Here is a 20,518-nt window from a genome sequence, read left to right as displayed (position 1 = left end):
TGTCAAAAGAGTCAGAGATTAGCTTTTTAGAAAAGACTATTTCCTAAAAGCTAAGTATGTCAGTAGCAGCAATTCACCATTCAACTTATTAATAGGTAATTAATATTTAACCTGTTAACACATTAATAAATAAATTGTAAATTAACCATAAATATATTTTATCTTGTGATGCAATTTACATTAAGCCTCCTATTGCTTTGAAAAAGCTTTGGAAGAGCTGTACTTGTTTGTGGGGTCCTCGGTCTGCAAAAGTAATGTACCTTGACCAAAGTGTATGTATGGGACTCCATCAGACACTGGAAGCCCACAGCCTAACCTTCTTTTCAATCCCCAACTTTTGTTATTTCATTATGATTTATTTCTGGAAAACCCTAAGACCTCACATACAAAGGATTAATCTTCTTCCTGTGATTTCAAAGAAAAGACTGGTACTCCTTCCGTCCTTCCCTCTTCATGGAGAAGGACAAGATTTACAAGATACCCTCTTCCTAAGTCATTCTTATCAGCTTCCCACTGAACTCATTGGCTTGCATAGATTACGTTCAGAGAAGGGATCACAGAGATCTTACTCTAGTGGCTTAAGACGCTACTTTCCCCAAAGTCTGCCCAGTCCTTTTGTCAAAAGTCTTAAGAGGGTGGTAGATCATGATCTTAGCTCTTCCATTTAACAGTTATCATTAATTTAGGATGTAAGACACTTAGGATACCTAAAAGGCAGATACATAGCTGGGAAAGGGAAAAGTAAATGGAAGCTCCATAACATTTAGCAATTTCTGTTTTCTTGACAAATGCATTAACAAGTTATTTCCTTGTAAATTTAGAAAAGATCTTTATATAGAATAAGCCTGAGATATTATTATAGTCTTGTGGCAGCTGCCACTTCCTTCCCAGGAAGGGCAGTCCTTCATGCTCTTTGGAAAGCAGAAATGCAATGGATATGGCCATTATGGCTGAAGATACCCGTTATGTCAAATGCAAAATGCAATAGTCATGTCACGTCTGTGCTAGATTCAGCTTCATGTTGTTCTGCCTTTTCAGTTTTTCACAGTCTAAGCAATGCATCCACCTGCTGAATCTCTCTTTTCATTAGCATGTAAAGAATCCTTTGTTTGGATCAGCTGGGCTTCTTTGACTTCTCAGCACTGAAGGCTCAGTAACAGTTTCCTTGTGGCTTTTCTTAAAACAGCTTCAAGGGTTTTCTGGGGATAATTTGGGAAATTTTCAGTTCAGGAAAAGATGGTAAAACTCAGTTCCTTTTCCACTTAGCCGATTCGTACCGTCTTACTTTGCTGTATGGTATTAACAGAGATAGGTCTAAGCTGCCATTTCTAAATACAGTCTGAATCATAGAGCGCAACTCTGCCTGTAGAGTTCAATTTTCCTTAAACTTTGGGGGTCATCTTTAATAACTGGATAAAAATAGCTCATCTTTATATTTCTTTTTAGAATTCCTTGCCCAGAGAGAGCTGTGATTCTTACAAAAATTTTCAGTACACGAAGCCATAGCTAGCTCTTCTGCCGTTAAGGTTCTATGTATCTTCATGGAATTCTTGTTTCTTAATTCTTGTCATTCAAACAATGCAGTTAAAAAGTAGAAGCAGGTAAAGACTGCAGCATGAAGAAAATTAAAAACTTCTGATGGGACATTATTTTGCAAACAGACATAAAAGGTTCACTTAGGACTCTTACCTGTGTTAGAAGAATCTGCATTAAAAGATAGGAATCATTTCCTATCATTAAAGGATATGCCCAATCATTGCAGAGGGCCTTAAGAGACCTCAGATACAGGAGTTTATTCTAGTTAAAAGAAAATCAGTGGCTGTGGGAAACACACTGTCTCATCCCCAGAATTTTCCAGCTTGGTTTGAAGCTGTGCTCATGGGGTGACTCCACACACAAGTTCATTCTGCCTTGTAGTATAACTGTTGACTTTTGACATAGCTGTTGCATGACACAGGTGAACTACCTGATGATTATCATCAGGCCTTACTTCTCAGAAATAGGTATAAATCAAAAGTAATCTTTCCTGTCAGTTCCCAAAACCCGCAAGTGTGAAAACAAGTAGGTGTGATTGCCATGCTTTGTCTTTGGTTGCTGCACCTACAGCATCAATTTAATCAATAACTTTCATCTCCTCCCATTTAAAAGCTTATAATAAAAGGGCTGCTTCCCTTGCCACATTAGCTGTAATAAATCTGCAGCTGTCATAAAGGAGGATACTTCATGATTTTACAGATCTCTAGGTCACAAATCAGCAATGAAAAAAGCTGTGGATTTATTTCTCAAGAAAGTTTCTATATCCCTGAAGCTAAATATGCGTTCCTTCTTATGGAAGAAATAAGGCTTTTTATGCTTTTCCAACCAGCTAATGGAGCGTGATGCTCACCTATCCCTGTCAGAGACTTCATTCAGTGGAAAGCTGTAATTAACAGGAAGAGCAGCCTGTAAAGCTGACACATAAAATGTTTGTCACTTTTTTTTGACACACATTCCTACTTCACCTAGCAAATATGAAACAACCAAGTTTGCTCTGTCACGGGTTTGGATTGTGAGGAAACTCTCGGGTTGCTGCCAGAAGAGGTATGAATCCATGCTAGTCCAGATCAGGAAATGCTGACCAGCAGACAGCTATAATACATTAGATGGTACCACACTTGTGTCTACTCCTGGTCTTATTTTAAATCCACACCACAGAGCTACTTCCTATTTGCATTTTGGCCCATGTGCACAGTTAAGTCCCCGAGAAGCATGCTTTGTGTTCCAGCCTGAGAAGTTGAGTCAATTTTTATTCTTGTTGATCAATGCTAATTCTAGCTTAATTTTTGTTAACTTCCAAATTTTTTACTATTCATTTGTTAGTAGAGTGTCAATGGCTTGTTGCTCCAGGCTGTAACTCATTTGGACTCTCAATTCACCACAGTGGCCTTTTTCAGCATGCCAGAGACATGATTCCAGTTAGTTAGGCAGCTAGAACTTTCATTGAAATCTAGTTTTTGAGCTTAAGCTTTGCCTCGTAAACTCCTGATAATTTCCCAATCTAGCAAACTACTTTGCTGGTAGCCTTATTTTAGTTATATAAAACATTTTTCAATTCCACGTCTTACTCTGTTCCACGTACAAACATTTCATTCTAATCCTGCAAAAACTTTGCTACTCTTGCTCTAGTTCCTGTTAATAAAATGCATAGCTTCCTGGCCTGCATCCTGTTAGCGCTGACACAGGCTCCTAATATCCAGTATAGATTTGTCCTCCCAAGGACAGGAAATGTTCTGCTTTGCTGATTCAAATCTGACTAGAAATAATGTTGACTAAGAAACTTTCAAGAGGAAAAGTTTAGCTAGGAACATGACAGTTAAGGATGTAACAGAGTTATAAACACAAAGGGGAGAAATACCACAACTGGCTTGAAAGTCCTTCATAAATGGTTACAGTAATGAAACATAGCCTGAGAATTTAGCCTAACATCAGCATTCTTCTTTGTATGCTTCCCCTTCCTAAGGTTTTTGTTGTTGGTTTATTTTGGGTTTTTTCTTGTTTTTGTTTTTAATATATTCTGGTCTGTATGGCTTGTTGTTTACATTGGTTTGAGCACATGCTAATTTCAATTTAAGTTATTTAACAAAGGTTTTACAAGTGTTTTTGCAATTTTGCTGATAGTAACTTGTGTGTGGAATCGCCCCATAAGGATGACAGCTTTAAAACTGTCATCTAAGCTGCCATTTGTGTCAATTTGTCTAAATGCTGTGAGACAACCAAATCCATTAGTAAACAGTTAAAACCATAAACTATGTGGTTAACAGTGGTTGGTTCTTGAAAATATTAGTATTACAAACACTTCCTGTTCTGTTTGTATACTGGTAACTACAAGAAGTGAAGCACCATGAGGGCATGAGAGACTGAACTCTGATGTCCCTTTCCAGGTCAGAATCGAATTGCATTGGTTTAGGGGATATGGCAGTTCTGTGTATAAAGACAAACCATTTGCTTTTCAATCACACTAAGTCACACTATTTGAAATTCCCAGATTGACAAATGTTATGCAGTAGCTGTGCAGCTGAAAGAATGAAGTTCCCAGCTGAGGATTTTAATGGGACATGGCATAAATACTGAAGGCGAGGCATAGCGTAAAAAGGTGAAAACTGACCAAGTATGCTTGATAAAGGGAGGCAAAACAAAGAGACGTCAGCCCTCAGGTTCTTAATTTTACAGTTCCCTTGAACAAATTAGGAAGTCACAGTACAGGAGTGAAGTTCAATGGGTGCTTTGCACACCCATGTACAAAATCATGGCTTCTCTTTCCTAACTGAGTCTGAATATCCTTCTGCTTAAACAAGGATGGGTAAGGGATTTGCTTTGTTAACAGGGTCTCTCTAGTTGATTTAGCATGACTAGGCAGGATGCTGTCCTTCCTCTGAGTTTGCTAATGAGTATCAGGAAGCATTGCCTTCCTTCCTGGCTCCTGGGCTTGCTAACTCTACAACATCCCCTGCCCTTACTGGCAGGGCTTCCTTGCCAGATTCCAGCACAGATATGTACACACTGCTAAAAAAAAAAAAAAAAAAAAAAAAAAAGGGTCCATCTATTTCTGATGGATGTAACAATCTTTTTCCTTTCTTCTCATCTTCTCATTATATCATGCATAAATTACTGTCATGTTTTACGTAGCAGTGAGTGTATTTTGGTTGTGAAGGACTGATTTATAATTAACTTTGTTACGATAATTATTATAACAACATAATATTTTGGACGTATAAATTAATTACAGTTATGGAAAGCAATGGAGTTGACACCTTTGGATTTGAAATATTCTGTATCAACTTATTTGAATTTGTTCAGAGTTGTAGGGATTTTTTCAGTTTCAGCTGTCATGTTCACATGTTTCACCCCTGTAATAATGGACTTTTCCCACCGATGACTCAGAGGAAATAGTCTCTCCACCCAGTTTTTCATAGAATACAACATAGCAGTTCCCCAATTTTTTCACTGCAAGAAACTGCTATGGTAGAGCAAGAATTTAATGCAACTCCCAATACTAGCATAAATATGTGATCAAATTTAATTTCGTGTATCTTGTGACCTCATTTGAAACTTGTGACCTCACTAGTATAGCACCTGGTTTAGGAACCACTGCTTCATACACTGTTAAATAGCAGATACACATTTCTGAGTTGTATTAGCAGCCTATAGCACAAAGCAGCATAGAGCCAACATGTCCTGAAGAGACAAATGGGGTTATTTAATGTTTGCATAGTCTAAGATAATGGGAATGAATCTATTAGATGCAGCATTACTGGCCTCCTTTCCCTTTCAGTCTTCTTTGCATCAAGAGCTATGACAATATTACGTTGCAGTGACTTCAGCACCAAGTCTGGATTTACACTGGGATGACGGAGTAGAATTTAACTGCTATTCAAGGCAAAGCTAATTTGTATTGTAAAATTACTTCTTGTTTCTTTCTTGATCTTCACTAATTTGCATAAAGTTACAGACATATATGATGCCTTAAAGGTGCATAAAGACAAACGCCCCTTCCCTGTGAAGATTACAATCAACAATAAGAAATAAAAACACAATACAAAGAACTACTGCCAGGAGGCAATAGATTCTTCCCATGGACTATGCTTTCCTATGGGACATGCATGCATTTAGGAATTCTTAATCTACAATCAGTCCAGGTTTAGTAATCTGTTTCTTTTAAAAATGTAAATAGCAACGCCTAGTGGATTAGCATAGAAACACTTTATGGAAGAAATGCATCTTAGGAAGGATTTGAATGAAGATAGCATTGTGATTTCTTCCAAAAGACTTATCGGAAAAGAATTTATGGCAGAGAAGAATAGCTCCTGCCTTTTCATCATAGTTACTTTCTGAAGAACAAGTATTGAAGAGAGATAAGGAAACTTTCTTGTAGACTATTCTTATTAGCAAATAGCAACTTCACTCCACCCTTCCCTTGTATTTGGCTTCTGACAGAGTGCCTAGAGCTGCTGTTTTGTTCCAAGATTACCCTCAGAAAAATCCCCTGCCATTATCAGACAAGCTAACAAAAGAAAGAAGTGTATACCTCTTCCAAAGAGGAAAAATGTAATTAACTGCCATCTATCAAAACCAGAAGAGGTACCCTTTCAGCTTGACTGAAAGTTGATGTAGCTTTCCCCTGTACTGTACGTACTGGCTGCATGTGCTGAAACCAAGCCATGGACTCATCCGGGAGCACTCTTCCTCAAGCAGAAGTTTCAGCTGAGATTTACATCAATCTCAATTAAACGAGTCTCCCTGAAGATAAAGACATTGTTTAAACTTGTATTTAAGGGAGAGCTCTCAGTTCTGATAATTCATACTTAGATTATGTTAAAATTAAGATGATACTGTAATTCTTTCCATTGGCTTTTAATCTTTGTATTAGCTCAGAATGGTGCCTATTCCCACTAGTGAACGAGCTTTGCTGTCAACTCTAAGGACAGCAACATCTTTTCAGTCCCCATCAGCACTATGTTTCCTGTTCTGAAGGAAGATAGGACTTCTGCTGAATGTATTCACTTGAATAAAAAGCCTGCATGATTAACCCATAAATCCTGTATCCTTGTATGCACACAGAATTCACTCTTACTGAAATTATTTCCATAATTACACAGTTGTGCAGGGAAATTGAGTCATGCATCACATGCAGATGGCCAAAGAAGAGACACACACAAATACAAAAGAATACAAATGTATTGACATATATTCCTTCTCAGTGAGTGACACCTACAGCAATGTTAAGTATATTAATGGGCTAGTCAAGCCCCAGAGGCTGTATGAGTCAGACCCCAGTTTAAGGCCAGGCTATCGAGATGACAATCAATAACAACTCAGGACTGTGATTTCATACCTCCTACTATTCATACATTCATACTTGGGCAGTGAAGCAGGTTTGAGGGGGAGGCTGAGTGGAGCAATAGGCTGCAGCAGAACACTACTGTCCCTTGCTCCCTACGGTGTGTCCTATCCGCCCCCTGCCCCCAACAAGCAGCAAATGAGAGTGGCAGTGGTGGAGGAGTGCTGCTGTTCTTACCTGCCCAACAAGGAGACAATGAAGCAGGCTATGTAGGGGTATTTTCTTTCACAAGCCCAAGCACTCACAAACTCATTCAGACAGAAGCACAGCAACAACTTATCTGTATCAGGGTGCTGTTCTCAGAAGCATGGTTAAGAATCATCCTCCCACCATTCCTTCTCTTTGGGATGAGGCAGCAGCTCTCTCCTTGGAATTTCCATAAAAAAGATGGTTCAGGCCAGACAGAAGATCCTGCACACCAGGTTTGGTCAGTGGGCTGCATGTTGAACCATGCTGGTGAAGAATTTTCAAAAGTAATCTCTGTCAGCTCAGCCTGACTACATCCATGGACTGTGCTGTGAGTTTGGCCAATGCTAAGAGCTTTTGGAAATCATTGTCTATTATGTCCACATTCTGGACATAAAGATTCTCCTTAGTCTGTGCAAACCTTCTTTCTGCAATAAGACATTCTGCTTGTAGCAGGCCTACACAATCCTATCTCTATAATCTCACACACTGGGCAACATTATAAAGGAAATTGTCATCACCCAAGAATTTAACACAGCTTATGGTATTTGGAGTCATCAGTCCTTACTAGAAACATACAGAGGCCAGTATGAACAAGCTGAAGAATTATACTGAATTTACGATCCTGACAACTGTAGCCAGTTTTATTTTTCCTTGGTTACATCATTTGTGTACACCTCTCCATTCTGGAACAGTAACCCAGTGGACAAAGCATGGGATTAGCAATTCGCTAACTTAATTGCAGCCTGAACACTAGTTTCTGTGTACTGTGGCAGTGTGGAAATGGCTGCACGGTACTATGAAGGGAAGAATTCTGCATCGCAGTGCTGAGGTGGGAAAAGTACTGTTTATAATTGAGATACTGTGTTGCTACTGTGTAGTTTCAGTAAGAAAAATGCTGTAACCTAAACGTTTCTGAAATACACCCTGTTTGTAAAACTACAAGAGTAGAAAGAATGTCCATCACTCAAGTTTAAATGGCACCTTTTGAGTAAAAACAGGGTCTTGGCTAACTGAGACTGACACAACCAGGACTGAAGGAGGTTGGCATTTAGATCACAGTAGTAACAAAACTAGATGGCAAAGCAGAGCTTTAAAAAGTCTCTCAGATGGAAAGATTTGGGCTGGAAAGGAAGCGAGAGGAATGGAGGGTGCAGCTTACTAAGGGGAGGAGATACCAAACAATGATGCTATTGTGGCAGGGAGTTGATGAAGGTCAGGGAAGATAAGCTCTGATTTGCATGCTTTCAAAACACTCATGCAAAGTTGGTCGTTTGTTAGTGAAAGATTAGGGCCAAGGGACCTTGTGGCCGGGAGTTTGCTGTATTTGTATTACTTGAAATCTACAGTGCTTTCATTTTTCAAGTGAAAAACAGTGCCCTCAGCAACTTATGCAAGGGATATCTGCTTTGCATTAGACTTGCCATATGCCTTCTGAAGAATAAGCTATAATCCCTAAGATGTGCACTTTACGGGAAACTCTGGGAAGGATCTGCCCAAGCTATGGTATCTGGAGAAATCACCGCTGGGCATGGAACAGGCAGCAACTGTCAGGTCTAACTCTACCCAAACAATGCTAAGAACATTTCCACCTTGAATACATGCTTTTGTGACCCTCATTGGGAGGACTGTGTCCAATCTTTAACCAGGCACAAGAGTCCCAAGGACACGGGATCATAGCTGGGTCTTGTGAAATTAATGGGAAGGGTGGAGCCCTACAGGGGGAACCATGTTAAATTTCTTTTACAGAAGTTGCTTATACAAACCTATCTCCTAGGAAACAGTATTTGGCTATATTAACATTCTCTGCCTAGTACTAGATATACAGAATGTGCCTAGGTTCAGTGTTGTTTAGATTTCCCTCCTTTAGCATTCCTGCAGCTTGCTAGAATGTCTGCTTCTGCAGAAACAAAGGTTAATTAAACACATCCGCCCATTAGAGCAAGGAGTGAACATTACAATCTGGCCCAGAGCTACCTTCTTCAGCTGTCAGCACTGAAAGACACTTGGAACCTCAAATTAGTCCTCAAGCAAAACTAGTTTCAGCAGAAACTGCTTGATTTATTGAACAGAAAAGCCCTTCCTCATATTTACAGTTTCAGCTTGTACTTGCCTTGCTATACCTAATTCCAGCAAGAAACACACTAGTGTTATTTTGCAAGTTGCGTGATCCAAGATTCTTGGATCCTTACAAGTGCCATGATTAACACATAATAAGGAATGTTGGAAAAAATGTACCTTGCCTGCATTACTAACTCCACCTTTTATAATTAATACAATTTAAGGTAAATGATATTGGACTTTTTTATTACTTGTGGCATTCCTTAGCTTTTTCCCTTTCGTTGTGCTTGCATAAATGGAACTAAACTGGCCAACTCCCTCATTATGCATTTCTTTTCACTTTCTTTTCTGTTTCATTTTCTGGCTGTAATGTATAAGCACCATATTACCACAAATGCTTTCTCAATTCTGCGAATCAAATCTCCATAATAATATATTCATTATATTAACTTCAGAGTAGCACTATGGCTGTACCTCAGTTTCTCTCTCACTGTCAAATGGGGAATGAAGGCAGACAGCATATACCTTTCACAAACATGTACTGTTACCATGCCTATAATCCCACTGCTTGAATAACAGACATTCCTAAAATGTTTTCTTTCTGTGCTGAATCAACAGAACGAGGCTGCAATAGACCTGTTAAAGAGCAGTGATTAGTAATGCGATTACTAAGGTAGGCAGGACACGCTGAGGTTTTCCACTGAAAGTAGGATCTTAAATAATTATGTAAAATAACATGATGTCTATTTAGTCATAAAGGCTCTCTTGTTTTCTGTTCTCTTCAGTAATAGATGAAACAAGTATGACTTCTACATAACATCTACATCCAGAATTCAAGGCCCTTATTTTATCAGATCTCTTCCTAAATGTGATACTGTACTATGCATCCTCCACTGTCATTCAGATTATCCACAAGCAATTTCTGATTTTCTCAAGCCAGCTCATTCTTCATACCTGTCAGGTGAATCATTGGTGAAAACAATTCTCTGCCCATGAACTGTGTGAGCATGTATTTAATTTGTGCTGTTTTGGTTAGTTTTGATCAGACACACAGACCACAAAGCCTTCTTTCTATTCCCAATCTGGAAGAGAACACCTAGGCACATTATAATTTCAAACCCTGTTTTTCGTAAGTATTATTTAATGTTTGATTAAAATGTTCAACTTCTCAAACTTGATTACCATTACCCATTTGATGAGTTAATAATAGAAACTATGAATAAAAGGAGACACAACTGAAGAGGCACAGAAATATTTTCAATTATTTGCATTGCTTTCTTGGGTTTGGTTTCAAAGTCTATGAAAATCACAGAAGTATCTTCTTTGTCCACTTGGTGCTGGACAAATCCTGCCTGGTTTTCAAAAACTCCACTGAAAGGCAGCATCTTTAGCCCTGATAGATGGGCACAGACACAGCACTGTCTTGCAAACTGCTCATCACTTGGCATCAGGCCATTTTCTCAAGTCTGTGAGAAAAACACCTTAGCCTCTAACAGAATGGAAGTGAAGTTGGAGCAGTACTCTGACCAATATTGGACACTTGACCACTGATGACACAGTCCTAGTGGCAAAGTGTAAAATATGCTCATAGTTAACATTTTGAAGAGAAGATAAACCCCAAAGGGAAACAGCATGGTAAATTAGAAGTATTGACCCTGCAGAGAAAACGGTGGTCTTCTCGAAACATCTCTCCTTGGCTCGTTACCTGGAACCTTCTGTCTAGCCCCCAGTTCAGTAGGCAAGATGTGACTTCTTTCTTTACAATTACAACATCTTAAATGACTTCAGAGTTGTTTCCATAAATACAGCATGCCAGTGCTTACTGACTGATTTTACCACCTAGGAGCTTATTTGCATTCAGCAACGAAGCAGTTGAATTTTTAAGGTATTTTGTAGTTAAATTGCAATTAAGTTGGAAGGCTGCTTGCACAGCAATTCCCTAGTCATTAGATATGGCAAAAGTCTTTATAAAAATATTGGAGCTGACTACAGCCTTGTGCTGCTTGTCTCACACACACCAAAAATACTATATGATACAAAGCATTGTGTAAGGCTGCATAACAAACAGCTGGGTCTACACCCAGGTTTAACAGGGAGCAAGCCATGGTAATATTATTTCTTCATTTCCTCTTCTGAGCCTCTTTCAGTCTTATGCCTATGTACATATTTTCTAGGCCATTTATTCTTTCCTATACTGAAAACACTATCAAACAGGTATGGTGGTGAGTGTTGGAAAAATTTATATATGTCCTATCAGCATAAACAAATATGTGGACTATACTCAGAAAAGCTATAAAGCTGCTGGAGCATACCGTTAGCCTGAACACAGGTACCATTCTTGTACACGTTTTCAAGGGTCGCACCTCTTTATGTACCAGTTTATTCAGACATGACACAGCATATAGTTCACAGCCATACTTCTAAGCAGAGATTTCTTAAGACACAATTGCTCTTTTGTGCTTTCGGCTACATTTTCATTTAGTCATGACAGCATAACCAGCAGTTGATATTCTGCTTCTGTGGGGCAATACTTTACTATGCTTCATTAATTAAAGCTATGGGTATTAAGTGGAATGGCTGTTGGGAGTGTGAAAAAAGGCATTGCTACATTGACAGCAAAGAGATGGCTGTGAGTTGTAACTGCGTTCCTTATTCTGCTTCAGTCTATTTTGGAAGGTCAGGATTACTGTAAACAAACGTACTCAGCTGATATCTGAAGCAATGTCTGAACAGGAAAGACTAAAAAAGTCCTAAGCAAGGAAAGCTTTTGCAAGTGTTTCAGCTGCTTAGTTGATTGAAACATCATAGTCTAACAAGAAATTGAGAACAATTATTTTAATAATTTAAGGGGTTCATTCAGCTTAGTCTGGTTTGATGATTAAAACACAGGGCAAAGAACCAGAAGACATTAACTCTATTTTCAGCATTAGCACTGGCTCACTGTGTGATATTAAGCAAGTCACTTAATTTAACTGTCACTCTCTGTCTCACCTGTAAAATGAGGGAACCTACCTCACAAGTTCTTTGTGAGATTAATTAATTAAACTTTTGCCGTACACCTAACATCTCTTGGATGAAAGGTGGTGGAAAAGTTATTATTAAACACATACATAAACAGGATACAAAAGCAGAGCTAGGTGGTTTCTATAGAGGAAACTCACATCTCTTTCATCTTTGAAGTTTTTAAGCATGACAACAAAATAATTAACTATAGGACCTGTTGGTCACCAACGCAAGTGAGCTAATCAGTGACATCAAGCTTGGAGGCAGCCTGGGCTGAAGTGATCATGCACTGCCGGAGTTGGCAGTCTGTGGGATATGGGTCAGGTGAAGAGTAAAGTCAGGACCCTGAATTTTGGGAAAGCAAACTTTCAGCTATTCAAGGAATTAGTCAACAGGGCCCCAGGGAAACTGCCCTCAGGGACAAGGGAGCAGAACAGAGCTGGCAGATCTTTAAGCACCTTTTCCAGAGTACAAAAGCTCTCAATCCCTAGGTGTAAGAAAACAAGAAAGCAAGGCAAGAGGCCAACATGGATGAGTCAAGACCTGCTGGTGAAACTAAAGGGCAAGAGGGAAATGCACGGGCAGTGGAAGCAGGGACAGGTATCCTGGGAAGAGTATAGGGACATTGCCCGGTTGTGTAGGGATGGGGTCAGGAAGACCAAGGCACAGGTGGAGCTGAACTTGGCAAGGGATGCAATGAAGAAATAATAAAGGCTTCTACAGGTATGTCAGCCAGAAAAGGAAGGTCAAAGAAAGCGCACCCGCCTCAATGAGCAAGACTGGCAAACTGGTAACAACAGACAAGGAGAAGGCTGAGGTATGCAACATTTCCTTCTCAGTCTTCACTGGCAATTTCCCACACCTCTTAAATGGATGGACTGCAAGACGGGGACTGGAGGAGCAAAGTCCCTCTCACTGTAAGAGAAGATCAGGTTTGTGACCACCTGAGGAGCCTATGGGACCTAACGTGATGCATCCCAGAGTCCTGAGGAAATTGGCTGATGTAGTTGCCAAGCCCCTCTCCATGATATTTGAAAAGTCATGGCAGTCAGGTGAAGTCCCTGGTGACTGGAAAAAGGGACACACTGCACCCGTTTTTAGAAAAGGTAGAAAGGAGGAGCCTGGGAAGTACTGACCTGTCAACCTCACCTCTGTGCCTGGGAAGATCATGGCACAGATCCTCCTAGAAGCTATACTAAGGCACATGGAGGACAGGGAGGTGATTCGAGACAGCCAGCTTCACCAAGGGCGAGTCCTGCCTGACCAAGGTGTGGCCTTCTGTGATGGGGTGACTACATCAGTGGACAAGGGAAGAGCTATGGACATCGTCTATCTGGATTTCTGTAAGGCCTTTGACATGGTACCCCACAACATCCTTCTCTCTAAATTGGAGAGATACTGATCTGATGGATGGACTGTTCAGTGGATGAGGAACTGGTTGGAAGTTTGCATCCAAAAAGTAGTGGTCAATGGGTCAATTTCCAGATGGAGATCGGTGTCTGTATTGGGACTAGTACTGTTTAGTATCTTCATCAATAACATAGTGACATCGAGTGCACCATGAGCAGGTTTTCAAATGACACCAAGATGAGTGGTGGGGTTCACACACCTGAGGGATGGGATGTCATCCAGAGGGACCTGGACAAGCTCCAGAAGTTGGCCCATATGAACTTTGTGAGGTTCAACAAGGCCAAGTGCAACGTCCTGCACCTGGGTTGGAGCAACCTCTGATATTAATACAGGCTGGGGGATGAAGGGATTGAGAGCAGCCCTGCCAAGGACCTGGAAGTTCTGGTTGATAAAAAGCTGGACATGAGTCAACAATGTGTGCTCGCAGCCCAGAAAGCCTGGGTTGCATCAAAGGAAGCATGGCCAGCAGGTCAAGGTAGGTGATTCTGCCCCTCTGCTCTGCTCTGGGGAGACCCCACCTGCAGTACTGCATCCAGCTCTGGATCTGTCAGCACAGGACAGACATGGGCCTGTTGGAGCAGGTCCACAGGAGGGCCACAAAAATGATCAGAGGAATGGAACACCTCTCCGATGAGGAAAGACTGAGAAATTTAGGGTTGTTCAGCCTGGATAAGAGAAAGCTCCAGGGAGACCTTGTTGCAGCCTTTCAATACTTAAAGGGGGCTTACAAGAAAGATGGGGGTGGACATTTTAGTGGAGCCTATTGAAATAGGACAAGGGTAATGGTTTTAAACTAAAAGATGGTAGATTCAGACGAGATCTAAGGAAGAAATTATTTATGATGAGGGTGATGAAACACTAGAACAGGTTTCCCAGAGAAGCTGTGGATGCCCCATCCCCAGAAACATTCAGGGTCAGGTTGGATGGGGCTCTGAGCACCCTGATCTAGTTGAAGATGTCCCAGCTTATTGCAGGGGGGTTGGACTAGATGACTTTTAAAGATCCCTTCCAACCCAAACTATTCTATGATGCTATGATTCTAAAACTGTGGGTGAAGCCCTTGAAATGAGTTTATAAACTGAAAAAAAAGCATAGCCATACACTAGACAGACAAACTATAACTAAGAATAAAATTGCATTGTCATTCTTCAGTAAAGCACACAATTAAAAGACTAAGGTGAGTTTTTCTCTTCTATGATGTATAAGCAAATTTACATCTAATTGAAGTGAAAGGCAGCAGTTTTAAATCTGGAGAAAGGAAATAATGTTTTTTTAAAAACCCAGTTTTTACTGAACTCATTGCCACATGACATTGTTGGAAACAAGATCTCAGTGAATTCAGGAAACAAACATTTACATGGAGATGTGAATATCCACCATGATGCTCTATGAGATGAGAGAGTTAAAAAACCCTCATGTTGCACAGTACAAGTCAACTAATAGCTGAGAGGCGTTTAAAAAAACCCTCCTGTGAAGTCTATTTGACTCTGGACTTAATTGCAACTGCATCAGAAGCACCTAGTACAGGTTGCTGTCAGAGGCAGCACCCTGGAGCCGGTGGGCTAAGGGTCACCTCTAGCACAGCAATCTCAGTGCTTACTGGGGCTAGACCAAGCAGCGCACCAGCACATCTTTAGCATCCTGCTACTCTTGTAATAACTATATTGTAGGAAATGGCAGATTTGTTCTGTCATAAAATTAACTACATCAACAACAGAAAAGGGTCCAGCAACTTTTAACTGAAGGGTTTTTACCTCACAATGCAGTTTAACAGATAACAAAAAATGATTTTTACTAACATTGTGCTGTGACCCTATGAATGAGATGCTCAAAACCTCAGTGAGCAAAGAAAAAATGGATCAAGTAGTGTGATCAATGACATTCAAAGGTTATGTGTTTCCTGTACAGTTGCTTGCCTCACCAAAGACCATTTGGGGAAAGGACAAAACTAATTTGCACGTTTCTGAAGCCAGTTGTTGTTATCTTGAATATTCACAAAAATATCACCACTGATTTCTGTTGGTTCCATTCAAAACAGAGTGAGGCCTTTATGTAAAGCATGGTTGTAAGTCTTTTACAACTTTGAAATGAAGTTGGTGTTTGGTATGCCACCAGAGCAACATGCCCAGGAAAATTCAGGTGTTCTATTATTTTAAAATCAAGTTCCTAGCTTAATAAATAACTTCCACAATATAATTTGGTAGATATAAATGCAAGTCAATTAATTGCTTTCATTGTAACATTTTCATGGTGTGAATTCTGGATCATAGTAAGTTATTTATACACTATAAATATAACCATAAATGTTAATACAGTTAACCAGTTTCTAATAAATTAACATTGAAGAGACATCTAGACAAAACCTTAGGCCCTCCAACAAGAATGGCAGAGCCATTAGCTCTGTTTCAGAGCCAAAGACCAAGACAGAGAAGTGCAGAAGTAACAATAACGCCACCATGGGTTATATAGTTGTACTAAAAAGAAGCAGTGACTCACTGTTAATGTTTACTCGGCCTGTATGCTTTAGGGATGAGTGGAGATTAGTGCAGAAAACTAGTTCTTTTATTCTCCTTTTATTTTGCTTATTACTAGCTAGTACTATTGCATTCAAGCAAGTCAAGCAAGATTAAGAATAAACAAGAGGTACTTGCCATCCAGCACTAACGCAATGCCATGTGCTCACACACAGCTGCTTCTGTGTGCATTTTTAGCAGCTGTTTTTTCCTGTCTGTCCACAGCAAATGGGTACATGGCCTCACACAGTGCATGCACCTTCGCCCTTTCCTAGACCCGCCCCACACCTTTAATCCAGTCTCTGCACTCCAAGAGCCTCCTACATTACTGCTATCCCTTTTCTCACCCCAGCCGGGGCAGGAATCTCCTTTGCCTTGTCACTTCGGTGATGGATAATGACAGCAAGTTCTCCTTTCATTTGTACTTGTGTCCCTAGCTGCACATACATGTAAATACATAGAGCAGCGATGCAACTTTTTCCAATGCAACTTCACAAGCTAGATAGATTTTTTGCTTTCTTAGCAGATACTCACTGTGCTTAAAGGGTTGTTCGTCCTGCAGCAGCAATTTCTTCAGGAGTGTGAATAAGGCAGGTAAGCGGACGATGGCAGAAGCAGCTCCCACTACAGTATTACAGACCAATTCATACGATGACTGTAGCTGGACTCCTCCTAGTGCCTTGGAAAGCTGGAAGAAAAGGGAAGGGCTCAGGATATGATATCATGCACTCATTCTAAAAACAAGGAAACTGTTGTAGATAATTGAAAAAGTAACAGCTTGGAAATTCCTGAATGGCCAATAACAGAAAATTACTTTTCTGCTTCACCTTCCCTACCCTCTCTAGTGAAAAGTTTCAGTAATACAAATGACAGACTTAGAAAACAATATTTACATCATCACCAGGACTAGCGTAAGAGATGTGTTACAGCTGAGCCACCTCAGAGCATTGCTTAGTGTTGCGTGGCGTTGTCTGTTGTCTGTGCTTATATCAGATCTTAAATTTTGAGCTTGTTACCAGGTCTGTTCGGGCAAATACACCAGTGCCCAGCATAGCTGGCTCTGCAGCCACAGTAGGGTTTGCATAAGCAAAAAGGACCCATGTGTATCCACTCCTTGGCAGTACCCTGACTTGTTTATTGCCTTTTTCAGTGAAAGTAAAATCTTCTAAAGCATCTAAGTGACTTAGGAATCCAATTAATATTTTCTAAAGCAATGTAAGCAAACAGGCTTGTAAATCTTATGGAAAGTCAATGTGATTTTGTGCAGATTTGCTGGGGTAAGTTTTACTCCTTAGATCCCTTTCTAATTGAAGCCTGCTTTAGAAATAATAATCCATTTACTGGGCTATATTATTATAAATTTATTTCCCAGGTCATCATTTATAGCCTTTAAAAAAGAAATTAATAAACATTTGAAGCAAAGCAGATGTCCTAACTCAGCACAATTGTTCCTAACCTGGATTTAGCTTTGAAGTTTGCCGTTTCTATTTCAGATCCAAAGAAGCACCTGCATGCCTGGAAGCTTGTCTATTCTTTCCAGCTTTATCAATTGGTCTAATAAGTCACTCATTTTTCTTTCAAGTTGTCAGGATATTTTTGTTTCTGTTATAATCCCATAAAACACTCTCAGAGGAAAATTTAGCACAGCCTTCAAGCACACAACATTTTTATGTTGTGTTTGGAATTGCTAAACTCTCTGTTATGGCAGTCATTGTGTTTGCCTTTCAGATTTCTTTTTTGTGTTAAAAATTTCCTGTGATTTTTTTCATGTAATTCATCCCAGATTCAGCATTAAGGCCACCCGTAAGTGATATGTTATAATTCAGCATCATTTTGAAGCTGCTGTATTGGGTTTTGGTTTAATGGCTTGGGTTTTAGGAACCTTTATCATGTTAAAGGAGTTTATTATGTTCCACTATTTGTCAGTACCCTTCTACTGAGCTGTACAACAGGGTGTTGCTCTTGCAAGCCTATTGTTTAAAAAGCAATATTTTGCTGCCAGATTTCATGTTCTTTTTGTGCCCTTTGTTACTGGACTTTCAATTTCAGGAACTTGTTCTGTTTAAAAGGACAGTGGAAGAACAATACTTTATAATATAATATTTATTAAACAGATGCTGGTATTATCAATGCTTGTTTATCTAGTGGTGATGTGTCTCCCGAATAACCTGGCAGTAGTAGTAAAATAAACTGGAACACAAAACCTTTTTCTTCATACAGATTCTAGGGTTTTTTTTTTTAACTACTTGGATCTTCAATTATTCTGTGTAGCAAAGGGTAGTAACATCTCAAATTGGGCAAACATAAATTGTTTGTGACCTTGAGGAGTGTGAATAAAGATCACTAATACATTAACTTTCATAGAATTTGGGAAGACCTTCTCAAAAACTGTGATACAATTTTAATTTACATTTTTCTTTCTCTGCTTTCTCTTTGAATTTTGGTTGTACTATAAAACCTATATAGGTGATTACCTGGATTTCAGAAGATTTCCTATGACAGCATAGACTTGTCACTGCTCCAGGTTTGAGTTGGACATTTCATGTATTCACACACTGGAACGCAAACCATACTCTTAAATGTTCAGAGGATGAAAGAGCTGGAACCACTGTTTGCTAGGAAGGGAGCAGGGGTACCTCTGGTCTATTCTTGCTCTTCTCCAGTCCCCTTACAGTATTAGTCTACAGCATGCATCTGGCTGCAGCACTTGGGTCATTGCTCAGCCCGGGCTCTGAGGAGGCGGGGTACTGCCTGCATTGTGCTCCTAATCTGAATCTGCAGGAAATAAACCAGATGGTACCTTGGAATATTCCAGCTGAAGATATTCTGAAGACAACACACACATTAGTAACCAGGCCTTGAATCCAGACAGATGAAGGGAGCCTAGACAAACCACAGGCATGTTAGTGTTGATTCTCTTCTTGGTTCTCTACTGATTCTGACATCCATCTGGCTTCACCCTCAATTATGTCACTGCAAGCAAGATGAAAAGCAGACTAACTGTGCACAGCTCTAGATTGTTTTCTTGCATTCCTTTTTCTCCTTGCCAGAAAACCATCTTTCTCTCAGATTCTTGTATGTTCTTCCTCTTCCCATTTTCACAGAATCACGGAATGGTCAGGGTTGGAAGGGACTTCTGGAGATCATCTAGTCCAACTGCCTGCTAAAGCAGGTTCTCTTAGAGCAGGTTGCACAGGATCATGTCCAGGCAGGTTTTTAATGTCTCCGGAGAAGGAGACTCCACAGCCTCTCTGGGCAGCTGTTCCAGTGCTCTGTCACCCTCAAGGTAAAGAAGTTCTTCCTCTTATTCAGATAGAACTTCTTGTGTTGCACTTTGTGCCTGTTGCTCCTTGTCCTGTCGCTGGGCACCACTGAAACAAGCCTGGCCCCATCCTCTTGATGCTCACCCTTAAGATATTTGTAGACCTTGGTAAGATCCCTTCTCAGTCTTCTCCAGGCGAAACAGGCCCAGCTCTCTCAGCCTTTCCTCATCAGGGAGATGCTCCAATCCCCTCATCATCTTCATAGCCCTCTGCTGGACCCTCTCCAGTAGTTCTCTGTCTCTCTTGAACTGGGGAGCCCAGAACTGGACACAGCGCTCCAGATGGGGCCTCACCAGGGCAGAGCAGAGGGGCAGGGTCACCTCCCTCCACCTGCTGGCCATGGTTCTCCTGATGCAGCCCAGGATCCCACTGGCCTTCTTGGCCACATGGCACACCGCTGGCCTGTGGGCAACTTGCTGTCCCCCAGCACTCCCAGGGCCTTCTCCGAGCAGGTCACCCCCAGCCTGTGCTGGTGCCTGGGGCTGTCCCTCCCCAGGTGCAGGACCCTACACTTGCCTTTGTTGAACTTTGATAGGTTCCTCTCCACCCAGCTCTCTGGCCTGTCCAGGCGTCTGTGAATGGCAGTGCAGCCTCTGTTGTATCAGCTGCTCCTCCCAGTTTTGTGTCATCAGCAAACGTGCTGAGGGGACACTGTCCTTTCATCCAGGTCACTGATAGATAAGTTGAACAGAACTGGACCCAGCGCTGACCCCTGGGGAACACCACTTGCTACAGACCTCCAGCTCAACTACACAGTGATCACAACTCTCTGAGCTCTGCCATCCAGCCAGCTCTCAATCCACCTCACTGTCTGCCCATCTAGTCCACACCTCCTGAGTTTACATATGAAGATGTTATGGGAGGCAGTGTCAAAAGCCTTGCTGAGGACAAGATAGACAACATGCACTGCTCTTCCCCTCATCTACCCAGCCAGACATTCCATCATAGAAAGCTATCAGGTTGGTCAGGCATGATTTCCCCTTGGTGAATCCACATTGACTACTCCTGATAACCTTCTTTTCCTCCACATGCTTCAAGATGACCTCCAGGATGAACTGTTCCATCACCTTTCCAGGGATGGAGGTGAGGCTGACCGGCCTGTAGTTTCCTGGGTTCTCCTTGCCCTTTTGAAGACTGGAGTGACA

The 20,518-nt window shown here is 40.8% G+C and overlaps 1 protein-coding gene across 1 annotated transcript in view; it reads right to left on the bottom strand.

Annotated features, from left to right (window-relative positions):
• The window catches only part of RALB (RAS like proto-oncogene B), a 49,557-nt gene extending 32,819 nt beyond the window's left edge, over nucleotides 1–16,738 (bottom strand). Inside the window, exon 1 of the mRNA XM_005244244.4 lies at nucleotides 16,585–16,738. The gene's annotated coding sequence lies outside the window, so the exon portion shown is untranslated. The remainder of the gene's footprint in view (nucleotides 1–16,584) is intronic.
• Between the last annotated feature and the right edge of the window lie 3,780 nt (nucleotides 16,739–20,518).

The sequence above is a fragment of the Falco peregrinus genome, chromosome 8, assembly GCF_023634155.1.
Source record: "Falco peregrinus isolate bFalPer1 chromosome 8, bFalPer1.pri, whole genome shotgun sequence".
In the NCBI taxonomy this organism is placed as follows: domain Eukaryota; kingdom Metazoa; phylum Chordata; class Aves; order Falconiformes; family Falconidae; genus Falco; species Falco peregrinus.
Note: the sequence above shows the minus strand (reverse complement) of the source record. Positions and strands in the feature narration are given on the sequence as shown.